Here is a 15265-nt window from a genome sequence, read left to right as displayed (position 1 = left end):
TGTTATTCTTTCTCTCCTTCTCTGTTACACACACACAGACAAACACAGACACACAGACACACACACTCTTTCTCTCTCTCTCTCTCTCTCTCTCTCTCTCTCTCTCTCTCTCTCCCTCTGTCTATTTCTTTTTCTCTCTTTGTGGCGTGTCTCTCTTTCTCCCTGTCTCCATCTCTCTTACTTCCCTAGTCTGTTTGTGTTTATTAACTTTGAAGCAGGCCAAGTTTTCCACTACCTGGAGCTGCCAGAGTAAATTTAACTAAAGCCCATACTAAGGGGAAAAACTCTCTCCCATCTCCCATTTTACACCCTTTTATAGAACAAAGTTGATGAAACATTGCCAAAAATAGGGTATGGTTTCAAAATGTCTCCCCATGCTCTGTGCCGATCTGTTGGCACATCATCCTCAATAAAGTGAACATGAACAAGAACCGACTAATTTTTGAAGCAACTCTTTGGAATGGCTTTTTGTCGATTAGACCGGCAACCTTTGTGTCAAATGAGTCTGCGTCCCCTTTTCCACAGACCCGTGTTCTCAAATTTGGCCGGTTTCCTGGTCTCAGATGTGCAATGTGTTCCTAGCGATGATTCCTACTGCTGCCCCCCCCCCCTCTTTTTCTCCCTTCCTTCTCTCTCTCTCTCTCTCTCTCTCTCTCTCTCTCTCTCTCTGTCTCTCCTCCCTCCCCTTGCCCTGGGCAGACAACCAGCTGTTGAATGCTTCTCTCCCAAAATGGCCTCTCAGCTGCCATGCTAGTTCAAAGGAAAGCAGCAAACTGTCAGCTGGTTGTCCGATTTCTGCCTTCTGTTGACTTTCTGGGTCTGGTTTACAGTGAGGAACTCTCTCCAAACCAGATAACAGTGAGTGGGGAAAAAACAAAAACAACAACAAAAAAAAACGTGTGCTTTGACTCGATACAATACGGTTGTACTATACTGATCAATTACAACAAAGTCATTCAAATGAAAGGAGAGCATACATTGCTGACATGCAGCGGCTCACAAACAATAGCAGCCTGGTTTGTGAAGTGTTATGTGAAGCAATTCTTTGAATATGTCAATGCGTCAAATATTGGAGCCCATTTTCTTCTGTGAGTGCCATCTTCTAAGACCTCACGTTTCTTCCTCATTCTGGGTAATTGAGGCTTTGAGCCCTTGTTCAATTTTAAAAAGGCTATTCTATTGATTTTCAGTCAACTGGTCTGCTTAATCATACAATTGCTTGTCATCTCCTTTGAAAAAAATTGACTGTATTTACTATGAGACGACTGTGTATTTGGTCACGCTGCAAGAGCCATTTTACACTCCACTGTTACTAATGGCATCCGAATATAAATGTATTGGTTGATGCTTATTTAGTGTTCCTGTATCTGTTACACAAGTCAGCACTGTTTCATAAAGAAATTGTGATGGAGAGGTTCTGTCTCTGTAGCTATGGGAACAGCCAGGGGAACACTCTCTCTCTCTCTCTCTCTCTCTCTCTCTCTCTCTCTATATATATATATTATATATATATATATATATATATATATATATATATTTCTCTCTCTACACATCTACGTATGTACATGAATCTCTCTGACTGTCTCTGTCTCCATCTCTGTCTTTCTCTTGCATTCTTTCTCTTTCTTGCCTCCCCTATCTCTTTCTTCCTTTAACTCTGTGGGATGAATCTCCTCTCATCATTGTCCATGTTGCTCTCTCTCCACCTCTTGTGCTATCATAACCACACATGGTGTGTTCATTCGCAAATGTCCCCATGGTTTTTTTTGTGATTCTCTCTCGTGTCTGTGGTGTGATGATTGTATTCACAATTGGAAAGAACGTTGTCATGGTGTCTCTCAAAAGCAGTGAAGATAGGATTTTGATTTGCCTGCAGGCAGGGGACCAAGGTTTTGTCACCTTAATGAGCTAATTGCTTTCCTGTTGGTTAGTAAGTTTGTGTGAGACCGCTTAAGGGTGTGTGTATGTGTGTGTGTGTGTGTGTGTGAGAGAGAGAGAGAGAGAGAGAGAGAGAGTAGGTGTTTAGATTCTAACTAGAGAGCACATTCATTATAAAAGCAACAGGGCAACAGCAACAGTTGACTCCAAGCCGAGCAATCCACTGACTGGCATTCAGACTCTTTCAGCCATTTGTAACAAAGTTATTAATTCATATAGTAGGTGTACAAAAATACAACTGGTAAATATTCATTCTCTGCTTACTTTGTCTTTAAAAATTGGTCTGGGTTTTCTCTTTTCTTTTTTTTCCCCTTCACTATAGGACTTTCCTCTTCTTTCTCTCTCCTTTGAGATTTTTTCCTGACCACCAACCAGTGCTGTTTTTCTAACAAAGGTTTGTATGATAACTCCTATTTCATTCCAATCAGACAACACCTTGGAATGCACTGTGTACTCATGAGGCGGAAGTAACCAGAAACATGTGGTTGGCTCTGTCTCATGGTAAGTTACTTGAGATAGAAATCTCACAGAGGAAAAAAAAAAAAGAAAGAAAAAAAAAAAAGAAAAGAAAGAAAGTTTAGTGACTTGATTTAGAGAGAACAACCTCTCTGTTGCAAATTCAGCCAATTTTAAAATCAGATAAACACGTAGGTTCACAAAATGCAAACACTGAGGAACAGTCCTCCTCAATAGTTGAGAAGATTTATTTACCGCCAGAGGAGGTTTTTTTTTTGTATTTCTGTAACGTTTTTCTCATAACTGAACGCATAAGCTCAATGTAAGCTCTCAACTGAAAAAAAAGAAAAAGAAAAGATGTTGGCTGTTTTTCTCATGATTAAGTCTTCTGAGAGGGAAGATACGTGACACTTTTCCTGTATAGAACGTATGCGCATTTCAAAAATAAGAGTGAGCTTTCAGGTTGTTCGCACTAAAAAAGAAAGAAAGAAAGAAAGAAAGAAAGAAAGAAAGAAAGAAAGAAAAAAAAAAAGGTTCAAATGTCTTCACTTATGCTATTGCATTTTTATGAGGCCCCTTGACTGGTTTTGGCAATGAACGACAAGTTCTGTTTACTCAGAAAGGCCACAGGTGAACTCCGCAGAGTGGAGGGTGTATTGCATAGCATTAGATTGTGTTACAGTAGTGGTAGGTGACTGGAGAGGAGTTCTGCCGTTTCTTGTCTTCTCGGGAGAGACTGACGTCTTCCAACAGCAGTGAGAGTTGAAAACAGCCCAGATATTTCACCCCCCGGCACTTTTACCTCTTCAACGCGGGTTTGCGGGTCGACCTGATTGTGCAAGTTCCACATAAAACAGAAGTCTCTCTGTGAAAACGCGAGCTCTTAAGTTATTATTAACTGTGACAGACAGGTGATGTTTATTTAAGAGAGATCTGATCAAGTCATTGTTTATGAAACGTTAAGTTGTTGCAGGACTGGATTTGAACATTTCCTTGGAAATCCACTTACCTTTGGAGAACGATGGAATCTGTTTGTTTGAAATGAACAGTGCTGTTTGGTTTTTTTTGTTGTTGTTTTTGTCCCTGTTCAGGCTGCATTGCTTTAATCTGTACTTTTGAAGACTGAAAATGACCCATGGTAAGTGGAGGAGTGATGAGAGTGGATCAGATCTTCAAAGGTAATTTTGTTTTGGTTGAGGATGTATCACAACGTGTACTCAATAAAAATAAATAATAATTTTAAGATAATGTTAAAAAAAAAAAAGAAAAAAAAAAATATATATATATATACTAGATAAATCACAAACACACACACACACACAAAAACACGTATACACTGTATATATACACACACACGTATATAGTGTGGCAAAACAGTTAATGAAGTGTTGTCACTATTCAAACAACTCTTCTTATGAATGTCATCAAGGTGCTTTTCTTTTGGCAAGTTAAGTAGGCCACTGCGGCAATAAAATAAATGGAATTTAGAAAAAAAAAAAAAAAAAAAAGAAAGAAAGCAGATGCCAATGTGCTTGTTATCTTTTATTCTGTCTTTTCATGCGCTAATGAGCATTCAGTTGCAAATGAAATGTACCGATACGATGACGGCAGATCATAACTTTCCGTAATCCCCACGTTCACGACCTTTACAATTAGGTTCTTTTCAACTTTCATCTTTTTCACAGATATTTAACAATACATGCACTAATCCAAACTTGATTAGAGCTGCACAGGTTTTCCAGGTTTCACACAATACATTAGTTTAGCACCTCAATCATTACAGTACAACGTCACTTCTGAAATTATATGCCAGATAATTGTAAGGAGAGAGATCACATTTTTGTTAAACTGTCTTAAAGATCAGGAAAACCGCCTTTTTTTTTTTTTTGACAAACAAGACTGTCTGAAAAGAACTCCTGATATTCACAGGAAGTGAGTCAGGGAAGCTTGTAGCATTACAAAGGAGAGCTGATATTAAGTATATTTCTATTCATTCTGTGGTTAGAATTGGCTTCCCTTTTTGAGTTTAATTGAGTCTTTTTAAGCTCCTGCTTGCCCTTTCAACTTTTCTCCTCAGCTTAAATTACACTCGGAGCATTGTAAAATCATTCAGTTGCCTTATTTTGATTTCTTACTGTAAACTGACAAATTTCTGCAGAATGCACAAAAGTAAAAAGCCTCTAAGTATTTCGAAAAGCTACAACTGACAAGAGTGTTACGGTGTATGCCCGGCCTGAGGTATGTTGTGGTACATGTCCTTTCTCGCACCACATTCATATTCTATAAGCAGCTTTTATGGAAAGAGCGGCAAACAGGTGACTTAGGATGATTTTTGCACATGGGCTTGGGTCATAAATGAGGTCTCTGGCTGAACAGTATATAATTTCATCATAATTTCTGGAGGAGACGAGTTTCCTGCCAGCGTCCCCCTTGCTGTAGTACTTTTTAGATGGATGTGAATAAGACAGAAACTTGTGAGCCATCGCCAAGGTTGTGTCCTAAAATTGAAAAAAAAAAAAAAAAAATCTAAGTAAACATAACATGAGCATGAATTAGCATAGGTTTAATTGGGCTTCTTTTTCAGTCCAGACTGTCGTGCCCATTGGGCTGTTCTGGTAGAATGTCATTGAGGTAGTCCACAGGAGCCGTGTGGTTGCAGAAGTGCATGTTTTTCGGTGTGGAGGAGAAGAATAGGAGTTCTCTGATAGCACAGCGTGTGCTGCGGTCACCCTGCTTCTTATCCGGTCAGTCAGAGCGGAGAGAGGAAGGAAACAGACTGACGACACAGCAGCGAGCGACAACCGAGCATACCCCACCTCAGACGACTTGTCAGCTCTGACAAGAATACTGCAGACTGCTAGGAGAGGCAGAATGTGTCTGTGGCTGTGTGTGTATGTGTGTGTGTGTGTGTGTGAGAGAGAGAGAGAGAGAGAGAGTGTGTGTGTGTGTGTGTGTGTGTCTGTGTGTGTCTCTGTGTGTGTGTGGGGGGGGGTATGTGTGTGTCTGTGTGTGTGTGTGTGTGAGAGAGAGTGAGAGAGTGAGTGAGAGAGAGAGAGAGAGAGAGAGAGAGAGGGAGAGAGAGACAGACGGTGTGTGTGTGTGTGTGGATGTGGGTGTGTGTGTGTGTGTGTGTTTGTGTGTGTGCGTGCGCGAGAGAGAGAGAGAGAAAGAAAGAAAAGAGACAGCGAGGCTTTGTTGCTTGCCAAGAAGAAAGAAAAAAAAAAGAGAGGGAATGAGCATTGGCTGTGAGACTACAGCACAAGTCCTTTTACCTTGAGAAGATTGCTGATATTCCTCCACTTACACACTGGCATCCCCATTCATTGGCTCCATCATTTAATACCTCTCATTTTCATTTGGCTTACTTTTGTCCCTCCATGCTGCCAGAGCCAGTAGAGGCCAAAGTGTACGGCCGCTCTCGACCATGTTCGTCTGAGCAACGACAACACGCTGAAAGAGGATGAATTTGGCTCTGTCTTTCCTCAACTCCTCACAAACCTGAAAGCCCTTAACTTACATTCTGTATACCCACTGCTGTTCTCTTCCAGTGCTTTTCTACACTCTGTTGTCTTGAACTAATTCCTCTGGTCGTGTGTTTACATGTTTAACTGTACAATATCATCAAATACCCACTATACAAAATGATCTAGCCCTGATTGTTGGCGTCTTATGTGTTCAGGGCTAAAGCTGTGACTATCAACTACAAGCAAATTGAGAAGCATTAGAGCTGTTTGGAGAATAAAGCTGCTTTTTTCTTCTCTCTCTGGATTTTATTGTGACTGAATTAACTGGGTCTATTATGAAGCTATTATGGGAGATTCTGTTTGGAAATGTGATGCTGAATATATGTCTAATGCACCCTTTCCCTTTATCCTTCATTTTAGAAATCGGCTCGGCTCGGACAGGCAATATATTTGGTTCCTGGGAGCTTGTCTGTGTGTTTGTGCTAGTTTGACTTAAGATGTAGCGTATAGGCTGGATCACTAATGACAGCTTAATTTCAACTTGTCAAGAAGCATATTTACAAAAGGTACATTTTAGAAAAGGATTTGGAAGACAATACTGTGTCAAAACATTTGTGGAAACGTGTTTAAAAATGCAGAAGTACCAAACTTTTACCTTAGCAACAACAGTTTGTTGAGGAAGAAACAATGTTGGTAAGGTCAGTGGATATTCCTGCCATGAAAGGGCAAGGACGCTCATGTGGGTGGGCATAGCCGTAAGCACTTGGTTTAAAAACAAGAAAGGAATGAGAAAATAAAGAAAGAGAGAAAAAAGAAAAGTCCCAGAAGAAATTTAGTGATATAAAGTATTCTATGGCCTCAGTAGTAAGCCCCGTGGGCCAGCTTCCCGGTACTGTGATCCATTATTGAAGACTACAGTAAGGTAACATCAGCAGTGCATGAACAGAGACTCTTTCAGCTATGGAAACACACACACACACACACACACAAACGCACATACGCACAGAGACAGACATACACATACACGCATACAAGGAGAGGGTGAGAGAGAGAGAGAGAGAGAGAGAGAGAGAGAGGAGAGAGTGGTCTGTGTGTTGGAAAATCATTTAATTGTTTCGCTGTTGAGTGCTCAGCCATGCCGAAATGTCATCAAACTCAAAAAGTTTTACTCTGCAATACTTGTGACCAAGGAAGGGGAGGAATGGTCAGACAGTTTTTGATTGTCATAGTTCACTAACAAATCTACCACATATGCATGGACAAACTCACATCCATGGAAAATGATATTTTACAGGATAGTAATAGTTTTGCCCATGATTTCCATTCTTTCCATAATCTCTCATTTTGGACTACAAAAGCAGAGCAGTTCAAATGTTTGTATGGGAAAGACAGACAGCTGAAATAAACAAACAAACAAGAAAACAAATACATACATACATACATACATACACACATACATGCATGAATAAAATTCAGGTCTGTCTACACTGCCCTGACTAATCAGAGTGGACTGTAAAGATGTTGGACTGTGATATGACTGCACTTTAGTAAGGGGCATCTCCACAGCTACGCCGTGTTAATTAGGGTTTCATTAGGTATTAACACATGTGTGTTTGTAGGCCTGTTCTCCACTTTCAGACTCCCACATGCTCACATTACATGCACTCACACAGTCACAGACATATACTTACATGCATACACACACATAATCACGCACAAACGTACACTCATGGACTCTCAATCTGATATTTGCTCGAAATACGAAAATAAACCTCATTAAAACATTTGGCCGAAGATCCCTCTTCCTCAGCACTGTAGGATTTGCCATCATCGCTCCGTGTATTACTGGAAGACTCTGTGACACATTAAGCTCACACACAAACAGCTTGACAACTGCAGCACATCTGTAGCCCAGTGCTGAAGCCAAGGGAACTTATGGTGTTGTCGTGTCTCCCAGGAGGTGGTGGCAACATGAGACACTTGACTCCTGCCATGGAGGAAGACTTCCATCCAGAACAGTGTGGTACTCGTCGCGGCAGGTCTGGCATCGGTTGCCGCCCCCCCCCCCCCCCCCCCCCCCCGGAGAATAAGAGAGAAAGGCTCAGTAGGAACTGAATCACAGACGCATTAATCGCCCCCCCGCACCCCCCCACCCCCCCCCCATCATTAAGCGAATTTGGCTCCAAAGGAACTCACAGCGTCTGGAGGACTGACCTGAGTTGATCCCCTAATAAAGAACCTTTTTCAGACCAGTAAATAGCTTCCTCGCTTCAGAGAGAAGATCAGGGGAGGGTATGTTGGTTGTCTCTTGGTAGTACAAGATGGAGTCCTTGAGTAGACAGAACCCTCCTTCACACAGGTGTTTTATTGTCTGGTTGTCAGTCCAAATGTTGTTGCTTCTGCGTAAAATGCGGACAGAACACAGAAACATTATTGTTTGATGAATCATAATGTCGGCAGAGGGACAGATGGCTTTTTCATCCGTTTCAAAGCACCACCTGTGAGGACCATCTTGGCTAAACTCTCCGCATGAAACCGAGGGCGAAACCGAAATGTCATAACGCAAAGTGTACCAACGCAAGGCATTCGCATTCATGCTAACCAGGTACACAAAGGTTTTTCTCAGATACTCCAGGATCCAAGAGAGAAAGTCAGCAGACAGAGACTGAAATCAATTTTTTTTTTTTTTTTTTTACCACCAAGCACAACAGATTAAAATCGCGTTGACTCGTGAAATGCTGTCGCTCTTCAGGCATTTTGCTGCGCAAAGATAGTCAAGAATAAACTCCCAAAGAAAAAAATGGGCTATCTATTCAACTTTAGAGGGGTATTCAAATGAGCTGTATCAGGCATTCATCAGTGATTTCTAGATCAGATTTTAAAGTTAATACAGTTAGAGGTTGAACTACTTTGGCACCCAGGTGTGAAAACTGTTTTTAGGAATTGGGATTTTAATGCAGATGCACCACTTGATTGCACTGGAATGCAGCTGTTTCCGAGGCTAGTGAAGGGAGGGGGAGAGCCAAATGATGACAGAATTCCTAATGTTGACGCCGCTTCCCATAGAAATCAAAGGTTTTTTACTATTTGTGCCTGGTAGCAATGAAAGATGGGACGCTGACACCTCCTTTTCATTCTTTTTTTTTAACCCTCAGCTCTTCCCCAGACAAAGAGAAAACCTGCCACCTCTGCCGTGCACTGCTTAGCCTTACTAAGGCTTGTATTATCTGACTTCAAAGGCTCTTGGAAGAAAAAAAAAGTCATTGCCTTTTAAAAAAGAGCCAAGAATTGGACAAAAATATACCCCCCCCCCCCAACCATCACCACTGTATGAACACATCACACACATACACACACACATATACACGCATGCACGCACGCACATGCACACACACACACTTACACACACATGCACGCATGCTTGCATGCACGCACGCACGCACACACACACACACACTCACACGCACACACAAACACTTGCCCTTACAAGTACAGACACCATAGACAAATACAGGCCTGTTTGAAGGTGATACTGTTGTCAGTAAGCTTTCTGCGGGTCAAAGTGTTCTTTTGGTCTCCATCTCTCTCTTAGACACTCTGTCCCACTCTCCCTCTCTCAGTGTAGACAGTATGACAGAAGGCCTGTTTTCTGACATGCCTCAGTGTTAGATTCTCTCTATCTGCAATTTCACACACTCCAACCATGGTTCACTGGCAGGCATCTGTGTCAAAAATTCACTGTAATATCAATAGTGCTGTGTCATCAGGGAAAAAATGTGTTGATGGTTGTTTTTTTTTTTTTTTAGAGTTAGCCCAACCCACACACACATACACACACACACACATGCACACACATGCATGCACACACACGCATGCACACACACACATACACACACACACAGAGACACGCACACACATGCACGCACACATACGCACACACTCACACACACACACACACACACACCCCAAGATGAGGCACACCTTGGTACACGTTCGTCCACACCTCCTTTACCATTTCCCAGCAGCAGAACAAGAGAGTTTCATCCATAATTGAGAACACGATGTAACCACAGACTTTGACAAATGATCAAGAAATGTAGAAAACCAGACACTCCCACACCACAAACCGGGGACAAATTTTAACAGAGGAGGAAATGATAGCGCAGACGTGCCCTGGCTGGTCCCTAACCTGCACATATGCAGATTACTTAAAACTGATACGACACATTCTTAGACTATAACATTACATGACAGGGTTTTTTTTTTTCTTTCTTTCTTTCTTTCTTTCTTTCTTTCTTTCTTTCTTTCTTTCTTTCTTTCTTTCTTTCTTTCTTTTTTGTATTACATGCCCCCCACCCCACCCCCCTTTCTTTCTTTCTTTCTTTCTTTTCCCCCCAAATGTTTCACCAGAGCAACTTATAGTACTGGTTGATCTCCAGTTTCCAAAAGTCAAAAAAAGTGGTGTTCTCACTACTAAACAAGGATTTCTTTCTTTCTTTCTTTCTTTCTTTCTTTCTTTCTTTCTTTCTTTCTTTCTTTCCGTCTGTCTGTCTGTCTTTCTTTTTTCCACATGGTTTGCCAAGGTTTTTTTTTTTTTTTTTTGATATGGCTGAGGATAAAAGAATATCTCTTTTACTCCCACTTACACAATTAAGCTAGGGGAGACCACATCAGATTGCATTCAGATGTGTCTTACAGAAGAAACCTCTTTGGGTCCTTCCAAATATATATATAAATATATAAATATATATAAATATATGATTTTTGTTTTCTTCAGGACCCACCAGCTCCATTTCATCTTATGCCAAAAGCACACTGTGCTGATGCAAGATCTTCAGCATTTTCCAAAACTTTGAGTCTTGACAGCTTCTATTTTAGTCAAGGTATCCTGAGACACTGCCTGATTTGTTTTTTTTTATTTTCTTCTTACCATTAGGCAAGGTAAATAAAATAAAATAAAATAAAATAAAACAAAATAAAACAAAATAAAAAACAAAAAAACAAAAACAAAGCTCTCTCCCGCTCAGAGGAAAATTGAATTGTGATAAAGAAATGTACTTTTAGCCTTGACTTTAATGGTGCTGTGATACCTCGCAATAAGACGCCCGCGTTCTGATTTCGATGCTTAACCACAGGTATGTTTTTTCAAACCCACGTTAACACCTGCGAGTGCGGAGGGAACACTCAGCTGTTTAATAAGAGGCGCTAATCCCCGCGGCCTTTTTCTTTTTTTTCCCCCTTTTTTTTCTTCCCTCCATCGTTCCAAGCAGATGAGTCCATTGGATGGGGGGGCGGGAAATTAATCAAACAGCAGAGTCCCATCACAAGATTTATTTATATATTTTGTGTATCTTTGTTTTCACCTTACACAATAGGTATTCCAGTCAGTGGAAGAAATTTGACAGAGTAACCATCCATTCCTTAATCCCAAAATGTGTAATGTTCTTGCGTGTGCGTAACTGAATGTTTACAGCCCCACGGACACCTGCCCTGTCATGTCTATATCCCTGAGCAGAATTGTGTTACATTTTTTACCTTAACAGTTCATTGCCAAGCATTGCAAGATTGATATGGGGGATGAATTATCAGTCATGTCTGTGTGTATGAACATAGGGGAGGAAAGGTTTTCTCCTCGGGTGAAGGAAAAGGGCCGAACGAGAGGAGCCGGGCCAAGTCTCTGCCTTTTTCTCTCTGTCCTTTTTTTTTTTTTAATCTTTATCTCCCCATCACGCTGCCCTTTTCTGCTCAGCATAATTTCTCTCTCTCTCTCTCTCTCTCTCTCTCTCTCTCTCTCTCTGTTTCTCTCTCTCTCTCTCTGTTTCTCTCTCTCTCTCTCTCTCTCTGTTTCTCTAGCTACCTCTGGCTGTAGCCACATACGCCTCCTTGCTCTGGGTATTTGTCAGCACTCTGGCTGGAGCTGCAGTCTGATTCACAGTGGGTTGCCGTGAAACCCGCCGGATCTCTCGTCATTTTTCACAGTCCTTCTCCCCACACTCAGGCCGTATCATGGACGTGTTGTGCTGCCCAACTCGCCCAGGTCGCACCACAACTCACGGTGAAGCACCTGACAATGAGAAAAATTGGTGCTTGCATAGAGGAAGAAAAGAGAATATTTCTCAAGATTGCGGTCTGTTTGATATGTCCAGTGAGCTGGACAGCACAATCTCTCTCTCTCTCTCTCTCTCTCTCTCTCCTTTCTAGACTGTTTGATTGGACATTGACATGTTCTGAGATGGAGTGACAAGAGTTTCGGATCATTCACGACGCAGTAATCATCACTTACACTGAGAGCTGAACCATGACAAGCCCAAAAGAATATAAATGACATCGTATGATTAGTAAATTTGCTAGGTATTCTTTTTTCTTCTTCCCTGCAGTAACATTGAACTGACATTTCAATGGGGATGCTGTGATAGTACCGTTCATCTTACTATGATTGACAATTAACATGGCATCATTTTGAGCACAAGGACAATAATCCATTGTGCTTTTCTTCTACACTACCAAATTTTGCTAACAACACCGTTTTCAAAGGACAAACTATTATTTCTGTGTGCTTTCATTGTCCAAAGCATTGTGCAAAGCACTGTCCAAACCAAAAGGGTACTTTCTTCCCCTCCTCCCAAAGGCCACTCATGAAACAGAACAGAATTATATGAGCTAAGCCAATAAAAGTACTCCTACAAACTCAGTACAGTGCAGTATTGTACAGTGTACAACACATAAGTATGGCAAGTGTGACACTTCATCAGACGAGTAAGAATAGATGTCTCTCTCCATCTAGTTTCCTCAACCAGATTTAATACGAAACCATGATGAAAATACTTTTGATATGATTATGATACAATTTAGTACACCAGAATCAATATAATAATCTTAGCAAAGTAGTCCTCAGTATTCCAGTGTACTGCTAACATATTGTGTGTTGAGAATATTGAGGAATATTGAGACTTTGAATGTTTTGAAAATATTTAGCTGTGTGAGTACAGACTGTATATTCATGTATTGCTAATATCTTTGCATATGTTTGACTTATTAAATGTTTGAATATATATGAATAATAATGTGTTGAGCCAATGTGTTTTCTTTGGGTCAGATTTAATCCTTCTTGGACTCTTAGCCCATTTCACAATGAAAGCACTCTCATATCAGAAAGCAGGGAGGTATTTCTCTTGGCAAAAAGGTTTGTATGAAAGCTTTGAGATGAATTGCAAATGAATTCTCATTGAGATCAAATTCCAAACTTTTTGAAACATAAACAAGCACTGTCACATGATTGATTATTTATAAAGTGACCTGATCAAATTAGTTTCTCATAAAACATTTCCAAAGTTATTCCAACCCTCCTTATTTGAATTTTTTGTCTTTTTTTTTATGCCCTGATAACCTCAAATTATTCACTTATCTGTTAATGTTAGATCCCTCTAATTACCTCAGCCTCACTCATTTGATTTCTATCACTTGTGCAGTTTATATGCCTATTTATTTGTCATCCCTACCAGTAATTAACATATCAGCTCCCGTTATAATCTGGGAAAGGTCTACTGTGGGACTAATTAATTAGCTGTGTCTAATGGAAAGTGTTGTGTACGCTTCTCTTAAAAGGACTATTAATATGACTCTATTTTTTTCTGGCAGAGTCTTAGCACTGTTGCCTCTACTTTAAAAAAAAAAACACCTGGAAATTGTGTTCTATTTTATACCAGTTAACTGATTCTAAGCAACATTAGCAGTTGTCTAGATGACAGAGAAATGGTGTATGTTGATAACATACGTGCAAATCCTGGCCTGGCTGTTTGTCCTTCATATTATATTATGCATCTTTTCTCAAGAGTTTCTTTCAGAGAGAGGCTTCCGAAAGCAGGAAAGAAAGAAAAGAAAAGAAAAGAAAAGAAAAGAAAAGAAATGTGACTATAAACTAACATAATTTTACATGGTTTAGACTAGATTGTCATTCATGTCCTGTCACAGTCTGAATCTCATGCTCACCAGAGGCTGATCATTTTGGCTGGTGCAATATAAAGATGAACACAAATGAATGTTCTGTTCTATTGTATGCCAGCCAATTCAGGAGTGCTTCAAAGACAAAGAGAATGAGGGCAGTGATTTGAGAAACTGAGGCATTGATTTTCAGACAAACTCCGTTACTATGGCACAAAAGGCACTGACTGAGACAAAAGCAGAATTTGACTGACAAAGCTATTGATGGACAAAAGGCTGCTCCACAAATGATAAAAAAAAAAAAGTTATGGAAATGTTTGGTATTGTTTAGTATGTTTTTTTTTCTAGGTTCTCATGTTAGACATGTTCGGGAAATGACGTCTTAGTACATAACCTCAGTTAGTGACTTCTGTGAAAATTTGCGTTTGAGTTTAACCAACCTTTGTTTGGAGTGGTTTAACAGATTGGAAAAGAGAATGTGTTTGATGTCCTTTTACCAAAAAGGTTGATTGATATGTGGAGAAAAAAATATTTGGGAGTCCTTTTAAAAATGTTTTGGGAATCTAAAGTTCAGCCTAAAACTATAACCCATATCATTTATTTCAACCAAGGGTATCTTCAGAAGTTGTAACACTTTGTTCAAATGTGCACCCATCCAGGCAAAGAGCCACACAGAAACAGGCAGAAACACACACACACGCACCGACACAGACACAGACACACACACACACACACACACACACACACACACACACACACACACACTTGTACTTCTATCTTTGTGAGGACACTCACTGACATAATGCACTCCCTAGCCCCTCACCCTAACCTCAACCGTCACAACTAAATGCCTAACCCCAATCCTTATCCTAACCTTAAACCTTAAAACCAAGACTTAACCCTCAAACTGCTGTTTGAAGAAGTGAGAACCAGCCAAAATGTCCTCACTTTCCCAAAATGCCCTCATTCCCAAGGTCTAAAACTCAAACTGGTCCTCACAAGGATAACTGTGCAAGCACACACACGCACACACACACACACACACAGAACTGGCCACACACAAGGAGATAAATAATAGCTTGGAGATGCCTGCATATGTGTGTGTGTGTGTGTGTGCGTGTGCGTTTGCGTGTGCGTGTGCGTGTGCATGTGTTTGTTTGTGTTCACTGTACAGATGTGCTGAACTGTGGAAGAATCCCACTTCCCCACCCCTCCCCCCTCCATCTTCCCACATATGATAGCTTATAATTATGGATATAAACAGATTGCGCACATGGTTTAGGCTGCCTTGGTGATTTATGGCTGGCAGACAGCCTTCGCATTAGTCGCAGTGCAATGAGACTCCCCCTGCTCACGAGGTCATTGGCACCAGCATCGATTAGGCCTCTGGGGTATAGTAGCCTTTTCTTCACACAGTGTCTGCAAGCTACTCCAGCATATATGCATTAAATAACAGCTTCTCTTTC

Source organism: Chanos chanos, chromosome 4, assembly GCF_902362185.1.
Source record: "Chanos chanos chromosome 4, fChaCha1.1, whole genome shotgun sequence".
In the NCBI taxonomy this organism is placed as follows: domain Eukaryota; kingdom Metazoa; phylum Chordata; class Actinopteri; order Gonorynchiformes; family Chanidae; genus Chanos; species Chanos chanos.
Note: the sequence above shows the minus strand (reverse complement) of the source record.